Here is a 13,702-nt window from a genome sequence, read left to right as displayed (position 1 = left end):
ATAAAAGGGTCAAGAAGCTATAAAAACCCACTCCCTACATGTGCTCACTCTTTTTCCTTCCAGAGCTATCTTCCTGTCTGGCTCTCCTCTTCAATAAACTGCAACCTTCTTTCTAAAGCAGTCGCCATGTTGTTTATTCCCAGCTTGGACTGAACCATGATGAAGACTTTTCCTTCAACACAGGTTTATGCTTTAGTTCATGCCAGGGAAAGCATCAGCTCTCCAAATCTTTCTATACATTGGCTACAAGTAGTTAATAAATTTGATCCCAATAGAGCTTTTCCTGGCTAAAGGACTGGTGGATAGCACGTTAACAAGGCTATGAGGAAGAATCCTATGTGATTAGTTTATGCTTCAGTGTGTTATGTGAGCTCCCCTACCCCAAATTGGGTTGAGGCTATGGAAAGAGTGCATAAAATAGCAACAAAGATGATTAGGGGGCTGGAAGCTAAAACATATTATTTATTTATTTATTAATTTACTTTGTATACCGCCCTTCTCCCGAAGGACTCAGGGCGGTGAACAGGGCAATACATAATAAAAACAAGGTACAAAAATTAAAAAGTAATTAAACAGCAATGCCCATAATAAATTAATACAGATTAAAAGGTTAAGATCAATTTATAAAACCCGACCCCATCCCATCAGGCCAGGCCAGCTTGTTCAAAGAGGTAGGTTTTAAGATCGCGCCGGAAGGAGCGGAGATCAGGCGCCATCCGGAGCTCGACCGGAAGATGGTTCCATAAATCCGGCGCGCCCACAGAGAACGCCCTCCCCCTGGGGGCCACCAGTCGGCATTCTTGAAGAATTGTTGCAGGAATTGGGTATGTCAGTCTAGTGAAAAAAGGACTAGGAGTGACATGATAGCAGTGTTCCAATATCTAAGGGGCTGCCACAAAGAAAAGGGAGTCAAGCTATTCTCCAAAGCACCAGAAGGCAAGACAAGAAACAATGGATGAAAATTATCAAAGAGAGAAGTAACCTAGAACTAAGGAGAAATTTCCTAAAAGTGAGGACAATTAACCAGTGGAACAGCTTGCCTTCAGAAGTTGTAGGTTTTCTTCACTGGAGGCTTTAAAGAAGAGACTGGATAGTCACTTATGGAATAATATAGGGTTGTCTGCTACTTGTGCAGGGGGTTGGACTAGAAGATCTCCAAGGTCTCTTCCAATTCTGTTATTCTGAATAATAAACCATGGTAAATGTGTCATTCAATGACATAGCCAATGGTTGTGTAAGAGGTCTTAAATTTGGCAGTGGAGATATGCTGTAGTGGCCAAATTCCTGTTTTTTTATGAGCAAAGGGTTCTCCTCAGGCCTTTGGTTGCTTGTGAGCTAGGCCTCCTGATCTATTACATCAGGGGTCTTCAAACTCGGCCCTTTTATGACACATGGACTTCAACTCCCAGAATTCCTCAGCCAGACACACTGGCTGAGGAATTCTGGGAGTTGAAGTCCATGTGTCATAAAAGGGCCGAGTTTGAAGACCCCTGTATTACATCCATGCACTCCTGTTGCTTGTGCAAGGGCAGGGGTAGGCAACCTTGGCTCTTTTAGGACTTGTGGACTTCAACTCCCAGAATTCCTGACTCAGCATGGCTGGTTCAGGAATTCTGGGTATTGAAGTCCGCAAGTCCTAAAAGAGCCAAGGTTGCCTACCCCTGTGCAAGGGCATGAGGCACCCTTTCTTAAACTACAGTCCTGAAACAGCCCATCCTTGCTTCACTGTGCAAAACAGCCCCACATGTTAGTTCACCTTTGATAGCAAATTACGGGAAATTTAGCAGCTCATAGCAGTAATCTGTCACACCAAGGAATCCAGAAAAGCAGACATTTAGGCAAGGTGGATTTCCAAAGTGGGTTCTCCCCACCTCCCATCTGACTCAACAGCCTTCCTATTTCCTTGCAGATGGCTATGGTAAGAACTATAACTCTAGCAACAAAAGCCAGAGCTTGAGTTGTTTCTTTTCCTCTTCCTTCTCCTCCCTTTTTCTTTACTGTGTTTTAATATGCAAGTCTTGGGGGGGGGAAGAATTGTAGGGCTGATGAGCCTCCCTGTGGCTTCTTTTTAATGTAAAGTACAAGGAGCAAACCTTTCAAATAAATATTTATTTCGAAGGTTCCAGTAGTAAGAAAATATTTTCAGTTATCCTATTCACCCCGTTCACTAGCAGTTCTTAATGGCAAAATAGCTTTGAAATGTAATTTTTCCTCCATCTCTTCAAAGGACAGTGGTGATGCAGCCGTTATGTAAAATGCCTTAAAACAACAATTTTCTCCACTTTCGTCCCACCCTGGTAACACACCGTCCTCTATTTCATTGTTTTAATGAGCTAGAGAGTAATGTTATGATTGCATTTTAAATTTTCCCCTGAGTAATGACTTATGCTGGGGTGAGGCGTTGTGGACTGTAGGAACACAATTTGTTAGGATTGCATAATTAGTTACTTAACACTTTATGTTTTCCAAGCAGTCCTCAGTAAGATGAAAGTTTATTTCCATGTTGCAGACGGAGGGCTGAGCACTCATATCTAGCTGAAGACTGCTGCATGGGGAAAAACAAATCACAATTCTTACTTATTTTCATTTAAGTGATTTATATCTTCTTTTCTACCATTAGTCTATGTGTTTTTCCTCTCTCTCCAGATTTATCTTCCTGACTGTCCTAGAACCCACAACTCTGTAGTATAAATAGACAGATGTGTAAATTTTAGCCTATGCCTTTTATTTCAGCTGTAAGTGGCCGTCCCCAACCTTTTGGACATCAGGAGAAAGGTTTTTCCGCGGACCAGAGGGGTGTGTGGTTTTGAATACTGCCTGCATCCCGAGGATGGAGCTTTGCTTGTTTGTGCAGCACACTTGGTGGCATGCTGTGGACCGGTGTCAGTCCACGGACCAGGGGTTGGGGACCCCTGCTATAGGTAACAGTGGAGGATGCTGGGATTTATACCTTAGTATCATTTGAAGGACTCACTGGAGAAGAGCCTAATGCTGGGAAAGATTGAGGGCAATAGAAGAAGGAGACGACAGAGAATGAGGTGGCTGGATGGAGTCACTGAAGCAGTAGGCGTGAGCTTAAATGGACTCCAGAAGATGGTAGAGGACAGGAAGGCCTGGAGGAACGTTGTCCATAGGGTCGCGATGGGTCGGACACGACTTCGCAACTAACAACAACAAATCATTTGAAAGGCCACCTAGTCACCATTTCTGCCTTAGACCTGGCCAAGGATGCTTCTAAAGGGGCATCAAATGAAGAAGCAGCTGGATTTTTCTCTTTAAAGGTTGTTTGTTTGTGTCTTTGAGTCAGCTTTTAACTCCTATTGACTGCCTAGATTTAGACCCTGCAATTTTCTTAGCAAGGATTTTTTTTCAGAAGTGGTTTGCCCTTATTACCTGCTTCCTAGAATTGAAGGAGATGGACTGGCCCAAGGTCACTGGATTGGCTTTGTGCCCAAGCCTAGGACTAGAATTCACTGTCTCCTGGGTTCTAGCCCTGGGCCTTAACCATGAGTCCAAACTGACTCTCTCTTTGAAGGTATGGTTACTTGTAAATAAATAAACCATCGTTTGTGTGTGTGTGTGTGTGTGTGTGTGTGTGTATGTCTGTGTGAAAGAGAGGGATGTATGCATCTTCTTTCTTTGTTTCGTTTGTAGACTGTAAATCAGTATTTCTTATTTAGATCAAAACTTGTCCTTTGAAGCTGGCTTGGTGCCAGAAGGTTACTTTCCTTTTATTGTTATGTATTCCAAGGGATATATCAGGAGTCATTTTTGAAGTTGATCCAAATTGTGAAGTTGGAAAGGGCCACTGCAGCCATCGTTGCTCAGTGCAGGAATCCAGATTAAATTATTTCCCACAAATGTCTACCCTGTAGACATCCAGTAAGGAGGAGCTTTCCAGCCCTTACCATCATCAATTTCTTCCTAACATTGAATAATATGCAAATCTTAGCCAGAACAAAGCTACTGTTGATTAGGAATAATGCTTCTAATTCCTTCCACTAAGATCGACACAGTATCTCACCATGTTGGCATTCAAATTTGCTGAGTCCACCACCAAGTTTTCAAAATCTGTCCCAGAGAGCCTTAATATAATATCTTGGGGGAGCATTTCATTTTTTCCCCACTTGAATGGCTTTTTTAAAAAAATGAAGATAGCTAATGAACAAGGATAAATATTATGGAAGGTAATTAGAACAGGTAGAAAAGGTAATTCTTTATATGATACATTCACATTATGAGGGAGTCCTGATATCAAGATATCAATATCTTGTGTATTATAAGAGTTGGTGGGAATCCTGGAATATATCACACTACAGCTGCCATTCAGCCAATGGTGAGGGATGCTAGACTTTCAACACAGCCATTTCTGGAGAACCACCAGTTCTCCATTACCAGTCAAAGTCTCCTGTCACTAAACTGAAAGTGAGGACATCAATTTTTCTTTGTGGGAGCAGCAGAAATGAGTAAATTGGCTCATTGTGGTAGGTAAAGATTAAATAGATAGATAGATAGATAGATAGATAGATAGATAGATAGATAGATAGATAGATAGATAGATAGATAGATAGATAGATAGACAGACAGACAGACAGACAGACAGACAGACAGACAGACAGACAGACAGACAGACAGACAAAGATGGGTATACGTCAATTTCCAGAAATGCCTAGCCAGCTGATTGGGGAATTCTAGAGCCTTGGTGGAGCAGTGGGCTAATGCCTCCTTAAGTAACACCAGCTGCCTGCAATTAGTGCAGGTTCGAGTCCCACCAGGCTCAAGGTTGACTCAGCCTTCCATCCTTCCGAGGTAGGTAAAATGAGGACCCAGATTGTTGGGGGCAATTAAGCTGACTTTGTAATAATGCCACTTAGGGGATGTGTGAAAGCCCTAATAAGCAGGCATATACATAGAATGAAGGCTACTGCTAAGCTTGTAAGCCGCCCTGAGTCTTCGGAGAAGGGCAGGATATAAATGGAATTAAAATAAAATAAAATAAAATAAATTCTGAGAGTCAAAGTCCAAGCACCTTAAAGTTGTCAAATTGGAAAAACACTGCAATTACAATCCTCTCTGCAGGTGAAATTATTGTCATAGGTAATATTTGTCCTTAGAGAATATGCCCTTTTAAGAAGCCACTTCCTGTAAGGAGTGTCCTTTTGCTCTCCAAAAGGCTATGAGAGAAATTGCAGATCACATGTATTCTGGCAACAAGACCCTCACAACTGTGAATGCAGAACAGTTTGTATTCTTAGGGTCATATGTGACTTTCAGACTAATTTTATAAGTCCCTTGCAAGCAGTTATTTCAGAGGCTTGGCATGGGCCCATTGCACAATGTATAAACAAGTGTAAAGTGTTACTAAATATCCAGATTTCAATGCAGTAATACTAAATATATAGATAACAGGGATGCCCCCAAAGGAGATCATAAAATCACAGCTAACATATACATATACATATACATATACATATACATATACATATACATATACATATACATATACATATACATATACATATACATATACATATACATATACATATACATATACATACACATATATACACATACACACACATATACACACACATATACACACACACATACACATACACACATACAAACATACACACACACACACACACACATATACACATATACAACTTTAAAACACACAGACTTCAACTCCCAAAATTCTCCTGTCAGCCTTGTTGATTGAGGAATTCTGGGAGTTGAAGTTCATACATCTTAAAGTTGCGAAGTTTGAAAAATGCTCCTGTGAAGGAGTTCTTTCCTGTTCAAGCCCTGCTAGCTGGCAGAGCAATAGTAGCACCAGAGCTGTTTGCAACCCAGCCTTTGCTGGCAGAGCAAGCTAATCTTATTGTACTCACCCCAAAACATTCATAACACAGACATCCATCTCTCTTCTTAGGAGAAGAAGAAAGCCTCATCGCTTCCAACTGTTCCTGGCCTGGAGCCTTCCTAACTTTTGCAATGAGTTTGAGCAACATCTGCTTTGCCCATTAAAAATGATTTTTCCTGACCCTGGCCTGGAGCCTGGATTTTTCCTGCAACTCATTAACAGTAGTTTTCTTTGCAGGCCTAAGAGTTCACTCAACTCCCAACTAGGAGAATAGCCCCCAGGCACTGCATATGTATCCTTGTTCATAGAGGGTCTGTGTATAAGCCTAGCTCTTGGTGTTGGTTCTTCCTTGGACAGGGGAAAGCAACTATTATGGGCCTGGGAGCTGGCTTTTGGCAAAGGGATAAAGCAGACATGTCAAACACAAGGCCTGGGGGCCGGATCCGGCCCGCGAAGTGGTTTCATGTGGCCCGCGAAGCCATCCTGGAAACAGTGAGGGAACGGCCCCCACTGCCTTGGCCCTAGCCCAGAGACCCTCCTTCTGCCAGAGACCCTCAGATCTGTCCCACTCCTGCCCAGGCCCCCATAGGCACCCTTGATGCGAACGATGTAGAGCTGGCCATCTCACCCAGTAGGCCATACACACTCTAGCCACGCCCACCCAGTAGGCCATGCCCACCCTGGCCATACCCACCCGGTCCCCTGAGGGCAACTGTAATGCTGATGCGGCCCTCAGTGAAATTGAGTTTGACACCCCTGGGATAAAGGATTCAGCAACAGGGGCAGCACAAGTAAGACACCAGTGTGGCACAGCTGTCATTAATTAGTAGCTGATGGGTCTAGCCTTGCAAAGTTGAGGCTCCTCTGGCTGTCTGGGCAGGGGTTCTTGGGTGACCAAATTCTCATTCTTGACTAGAGAAGCAGAGAGGCTTCATAGCCTGCCTTGCTGTTGTTGAAAGAAAAATCTTCATCAGGGTCCAGTCCAAGCTGGGAATAAACAACATGGAGACTGCTTTAGAAAGAAGTTTGTAGTTTATTGAAGAGGAGAGCCAGACAGAAAGATGGCTCTGGAAAAAAATTACCACATGTAGTAGGGAGTGGGTTTTTATACCTTCTTGAGCTTTTATTTGGAGTTGTTCCTGCGGCATGAACTTTGACGTGAGACTGAGTGTGCCTTTTTGGTTTTCTGATGGTGGTGGATTAATGCTATTATGTCCCAAAGGTCATATCCTGCTTCCCTGTGTCTGTGGCTGATGACTGTTGGATTTTTTAGTGTGAGGGATTGTTGATTCTAGGGATCTTTCTTTCTAATCCTAACTTCCTGATTCCAGTCTTTTTGACAAGATCATCATATCTGCATTTCTGCAGACCTGGTTTCTGTTTGGGGCAGAGAGACTTGGGAGGGGTTTCTGCCTTTAAGATCCTTTGGGGAAATATAATATTCTGCCTTTTAATATTCCCCAAAATATTTCTTTCTCTGGGGGGGTTGGGTTTACTTCCCACACTGTCATTGGCTCAACTTCTCTGATGTCACAGAATGGACTAAAATATGTCTGAGGCATGTAGAGATAGGAGGGAGTGAAATCATATCACCGATGCATAAGGTTGGGCTATTATTTAATTTCAATGATTTTTTTTCCAGGTTCAGTATTCGTGATGACGAGAACAAGCTGCAAGTAACATAATGCAATAAAAAACAGCCTCCTTAGAAACAGGGACAGTCTATCTTGTTGCATTATGTTTGTTGAACAAAATGAATTTTAGTTGTCTTCTGAAAGCACCAACAAAGAACCATTTTATCTACTGTCTACAACTGTAGGCAAGTTCTTGCCTCTTTAACCATCCACCCAATATTTGATGATAATATTTCAGAGGATGAGCTAAATCTGGCAGATTCATAGGAAAATTGATAGTTCTTAAATAATATTGCTCTCTCCATTTTGCCTTCACGGTCTAAGGCATTACTGAACCGAGTGGAAATAAATTGGCAGCTAAAATCAAGTAATTCAAATTCCTATTGGTGCAAAAGTCACGTAATTCAACCAATGTGCACTAGTTAAGATCTGTCAGATGCATTTTACAATCAGCTACTAAAAATTCCAGGCTGCTTGCAAAGTCTTTTCAAAAGCCCTAATAGGATGTAAGAAGGCCTGAATGATTAAAGCTGTGGGACTTATAATCAAGTTGATCATTGAATGAATGCCTAATGAGCTTAAGCTGGCTAGATCCAATAGCCTGGAATGATGTGAAGGCAAGATGAAATCAGAGGTTTCCCCACCCTGTAGAACAGGGTTGTAAAACTGCTGGCTTGTGGGCCAGATGCATCATAGCGAAACAGCGCCCACCCGATTACCGGCAATGGCAAAAAAATCACGATATGTCATGACACATCGTTTGACACCCCTACTGTAGAAGCTAGAAGCATGGTCTTTTGAATAAAGTTTTGCTGGTGAACATCAGCTGAATACTTCTGGGGCCTTGTAGCACAGATACTGCACATAAAAATGTAATTGTGCTTATAAGTGCTGAAAATAAAGCTGGTGGCAGGTACAGGACACTATAAAGTTGAGCAATTTTTGGCCTTTTAGATGCTGCTTATCAACAGCTAGTTAGCAGTAAAACTAGAAATCAGTAAAATATGGAGAGTATTAAATTGTCCAGCTACTGCCATTAAGGAGGCATCAAATAAATCTAGGTGTGAAATGATTGGACCAGAATTGTATTAAATGTGTTTGAGCTGGTAATTAGTTGCTGTTAGTTCTAATTGCATGGATGAGAATAAGTTTGAGCAGATAATTCCCAAAGGGTATCATGTCACTTGATGTTTTGTTTAAATTCATCCCTAATTGCTATGATAAAAGTTGAATGGCTACCATTCCTTTCTATTAGCAAGCAATAAATCAATATTCATGTTATACCTGGGGATGCAAAGAGAACAGAGCCAGTTTAGTGTTCTTTATGCTAGTGAATTAATCTCTAGGATCTTATAAGGGGATGCATAAATAGTTGGAAATGCAGTGTACCATCACAGAATCTTTACAAATTGGCTATTTTTGCAGAGTATGCTGGACCTGGTTACTCAATTAACTGATGTTGTGATTTTGCATACTACACTGAACCTTAATCTAACCAAATGAGTTGAGCTGAATGCTAAGTCATAAAACTAATCAAGGTTAACATTAAGCTGCATGTTATAACACTAAGCTGTTATGTGAATGCGTATGCAAGGTCTTTGAGATTGGATTGTGAAGGCCATATGCATCTCTCCTACTTAATGATTATAATTCATGTCCTGCTCATAATTTCCAGATAATTTCCACTATATAAATAGACCACATGAGCTACAACAAAGGAGGTAGAATTACTGCTGGCAATAAAAAAGGTTACTTTTATGCTAATAGTGGGCAGCATGTCTATCATTAAGGCCACAAATTTACTCTTCACTCCTTTTCCTGGACTGGTCATCATATTACCACTGAGTTGTAACCAGGACCCACCACATGCCAGGATTCCACATGCTTCTCTTTAGCCATTCAGAATCACCTTGAACCATTAGATGGGCAGCAAATAAATTTGATACTAATAATAGTCTGGTGTTGTCAGTCCAACATGGTTGACCAGACTTAGAAACCAGAATTACAGAGTAACAGAGTAGGAAGGGACCTTGGAGGTCTTCTACTCCAATCTCCTGCTCAAGCAGGAAACCCTATACCATTTCTGACAAATATCTTCTTAAAAACCTCTAGTGATGGAGCACTCACAACTTCTGGAGGCAAGCCATTCCATTGGTTAATTGTTTTCAATGTCAGGAAATTTCTCCTTAGTGCTAGGTTGCTTCTCTCCTTGATTCATCCATTCCTTCCTGTCCTGCCTTCAGGTGCTTTGGAGGAAATGTTGCCAATGCCATAAGGATCAGAACTACTTTTATTGTAACAGCTATAGTAAAAGAATCTGAGTGCATTTCCTTATTCTGAGCTAGATCTTCAGGTGAACTAGAACTTGGCTGAGACCTTTCACTTGTCATCCAAGAAGCTTCTTCAGTTCTGAATGAATGGTAGAGAATGGAAGGACTGAGAATCTCCATAGACAAACTGGTCTGAGACATTTTCTCATTCTATTTTCTTAGCCCAGGCTCAAGATACCAAGACAATGTTTTTTTGGCGGCGCAGCAGTAGCTCACAGCGGCCACTTCAGATCCAAAGTGGTGCTATTTTTTTTATGTTGTAGCTGTCTCACATAACATATGGATGTCGGAGCAATTGGTGTTTACGTGTACCATCGCCAGACACTATGGAAACTCAGAAACAACTCCAACAACTTCAACAACATTATTACCAAAGATTTGCAGAGGAAGCTGCATAACCTCAGCTTGCTCCAAAGCCCAGGCCTTCAGACCCCGGCGTCACCAGAAGCCGACGGATGGAGGAGGGGGCATTAAAAGCGGTGTGAGAGGAAGCAGAAGCGGGGAAAACGAGCAAGGGTAAATGCTAGGTTAAAGGCTAACTTTAGTCGGCCTGTTTTACCATCTATCCTGCTAGCAAAAGTTTGTTCCCTGGACAATAAATTAGATTACATCAGACTCCAGCAAGCTACACGGCGTGAGTACAGACATTGCTGTGTCTTTGTTTTTATGGAGACATGGCTGAATGAGTGAGTTCCGGATGCTACTATTCAGTTGGATGGGTTAGCTGCATTTCGTGCCGATAGGAACGAAGCTCTGTGTGGTAAGACCCGTGGCGGTGGACTGTGTGTTTACATCAACACAGAATGGTGTATGAACTCTGTCCTCGTTTCCACCTACTGCTCACCACTTGTGGAGTTTATGGTTGTGAGATGTAGACCTTTTTATCTACCCAGGGAATTTACCACTGTTTTTATACTCGGAGTGAATATTCCACCTAGCGCTAATGCTAAGGAAGCGCTCTGTGTACTTTACCAGACTATCAACGAACTTCAGAACACACACCCTGACGGATTATTTATTGTTGCCGGAGATTTCAATCATGCAAATCTCAGAACTATGCTCCCTAAATTTCATCAAAATGTGGACTTTGCAACCAGAGGGGAAAACATGCTGGATGTTGTTTATACAAACATCCCGGGTGCATATCGGGTGAAGCCCCGCCCCCACCTCAGTTATTCAGACCACATCTCTGTATGCTAATTCCAGCATACAGACCACTCATCAGGCGTTCAAGGCTAGTACGGAAGCAGGTGAGGACCTGGCCAGCAGGAGCCATCTCTGCTCTTCAGGACTGCTTTGAATGCACTGACTGGGACATGTTTAGGGAGGCTGCAACCAACAGCGACTCCATTGATTTGGAAGTGTATACATCGTCAGTGACCAGCTATATCAGCAAGTGCATTGATGATGTTACAGTCTCCAGGAAAATTATCTTACACCCCAATCAGAAGTCGTGGATAACTGGAGAGGTGCGTGCTCTACTGAAAACTCGAGACTCTGCATTCAGGGCAGGTGATAAAGCAGCCCTAAGAATAGCAAGAGCCAAATTGGCCCAGGCCATCAGAGGAGCAAAGCGTGCACATGCCCAGAAAATAACTATATTTTTTTTTTTAAAAAATCATTGATCGTACTATTGCATTTTATTTTCTTCCGACTAGACGTGAGCGTGCGTCTTCATTCTTTTAATTAACTCTTTTAATTAACTCCAAACTACCACCGCCCCGTTTGCACAGCTGCTGTGTTCGTCCGTGTTTGACGAACGCGGCAGATCTCCAAACGGGACAGTGGAGGTTTGGAGAGGTGCGCGCGCACTCTCCAAACTGCCACCGTCCTCTTTGCACAGCCGCGCTGCAGGAGACACTCACACAGGTGCCTCACAGCTCGAGGGAGCCGCGCTGCAGGAGACGCTCACGAGGCTTCCTTCGGCCGGGGAAGGGTCTGTTGCCTCCGAGGGGGGCCGGGCAGGATCCTCTGAAAGGCCGTTTCCTTCCTCGGCCTGCGAGTCCGTCCCTCCCCCCCGTAAGCTGGCGGCACTGGGCAGCGACAGGTGCATGCGGCTCAGGATGAGGTGTGGGCATAGGGGTTGTGTATGTTTTTGCTTGTTCTGCGCATGCGCGTGCGTGCCCACATGCGCGCGCACATTTTGCGGCTCCCACTTTTTTGTGTGTATGACGGAACCGGTTCCGAGTGGCTCTTTTGCTGTTTCGGGTTGCTGACCCCTGGCCTAGAGGAACGTTGTCCATAGGGTTGCGATGGGTCGGACACGACTTCGCAACTAACAACAACAATGCCTCTGATTTTTCTTGCCTACTATTTTTTACTCTCACTCCCATAGGATTTCTCACTCCAAAAGAGAAAAGCCTGATGGATATATATGAACTGGGTTTTTTTTTTAAAAAAAAACTGTATAGGCAAATTCATAGGGTATTTTCTGCACATTGTCTACATCTTCCAGTTTTGTGTACAGATTGACGCACAGCATTTTTGCACATCGTTAACCCACATACACATACACACACCCCTTCGTAAACTTTTTCTTAAAATGGATGTGTGCTTTTGATTGGAAAGTTCCATCGTTAAATTTTAAAATGTCAAAGGATAACCGGCTTCATGACTTTGCCTTAAAAGATGATGTGAAAGAATTTCTCCCAGATTCATAGATGAGGGAGCTGGATGCACTTAGAGACGTCACTGATCGTCTTTAAACAGCTCTCTGGACATTCCTGTTTCTCTCTTTGGCCCCGATTGCCTTTTTTAGCCTGAGTTCCCAAACCTTGGAATCAAAAAGCTCATTCTTTGGAGGCTGAAGGTTCTGTATGTAGATTTAACTTGTTAATTTGTGTGACCCTCTTTCTTATCCCAGTGTTTCTTAAATGTGGTCTGATGATCTCTAGGATTCCCCAAGACCCTCTCAGAGATCCTTGAATTATTTGGCAGATGTTAGGATATTTGCAAAAATTTAAAAGGAATAGCATTCCTCTCATTTCATTTTTTAACCTTGTTAAAACATAGCGTTTTCCATGAAAAATGCTTTATTTCTATTTATATCCAATAGATTTAATGCTGTTACTTTTACAGGATTCCATTCCTATTCTATAAGTAGTTTTTAATATTAATGTTAATATTAAAATTAATTTAATATTAATGTTTAATATGGCAAATATTGATAAATAGAACCATTTGAAACAAAGGCTCTTTTGGAATCCCGCCTTATTTTTTAAAATGGGAAGGATCTCCAAAAGCAAAAAGTTTAAGAAACATTGCCTTAACCTAAATTGGTTTAGAAAGTGCCTGTCAAGAACAGAAGATTAGCTATTATCAATCTTCTGATGAGTAACCTGCTTGAAAATTCAAAATCTGGAGGAGAAAGACCGCAAATTCTTTATTTCTTGAAACCACAGATCATGGGAAGGTTTTTCAGCTACAATTAAAATGTCAGTTTTGGCAGTGGTGGGATTTTAGGGGGTTTTTTTTTTGCTCTTCCACAGGCTCTTACAAAACTATGCTCTGGCTTCGTCTTGTACTCACAAATCCATAGCACAGTCAGAGAGCTACAGACAAAACTGGGCATCCACTGAGGGAGCAAATCAGCTTCTCTTAATCGCTTGCAGATGCTAGGCTGTGCTACTCCCTCAGCCTACTCACCTCTCCAATATTCTTTCTCTTTTTCTGGGACTTCCTGAGGGACCATTCTTTTTAAACACAAATTTCTACTTGATTATCTCTTTGACCTTTTATTTTTTTCCTTCAGTGCAAGCACTTGGTAGTCAGCTTCTAACAACAATTTATGTCTTGGGCCTCTTTGAGACAACTGGTGTTGTAGGGTGGAATGGGACAACTCATGAAGGCCAACTCTGTCACAGGCCAAGCCG

Source organism: Vipera berus (genome assembly GCF_964194415.1).
Source record: "Vipera berus genome assembly, chromosome: 5".
Taxonomy (NCBI): Eukaryota; Metazoa; Chordata; class Lepidosauria; order Squamata; family Viperidae; genus Vipera; species Vipera berus.
Note: the sequence above shows the minus strand (reverse complement) of the source record.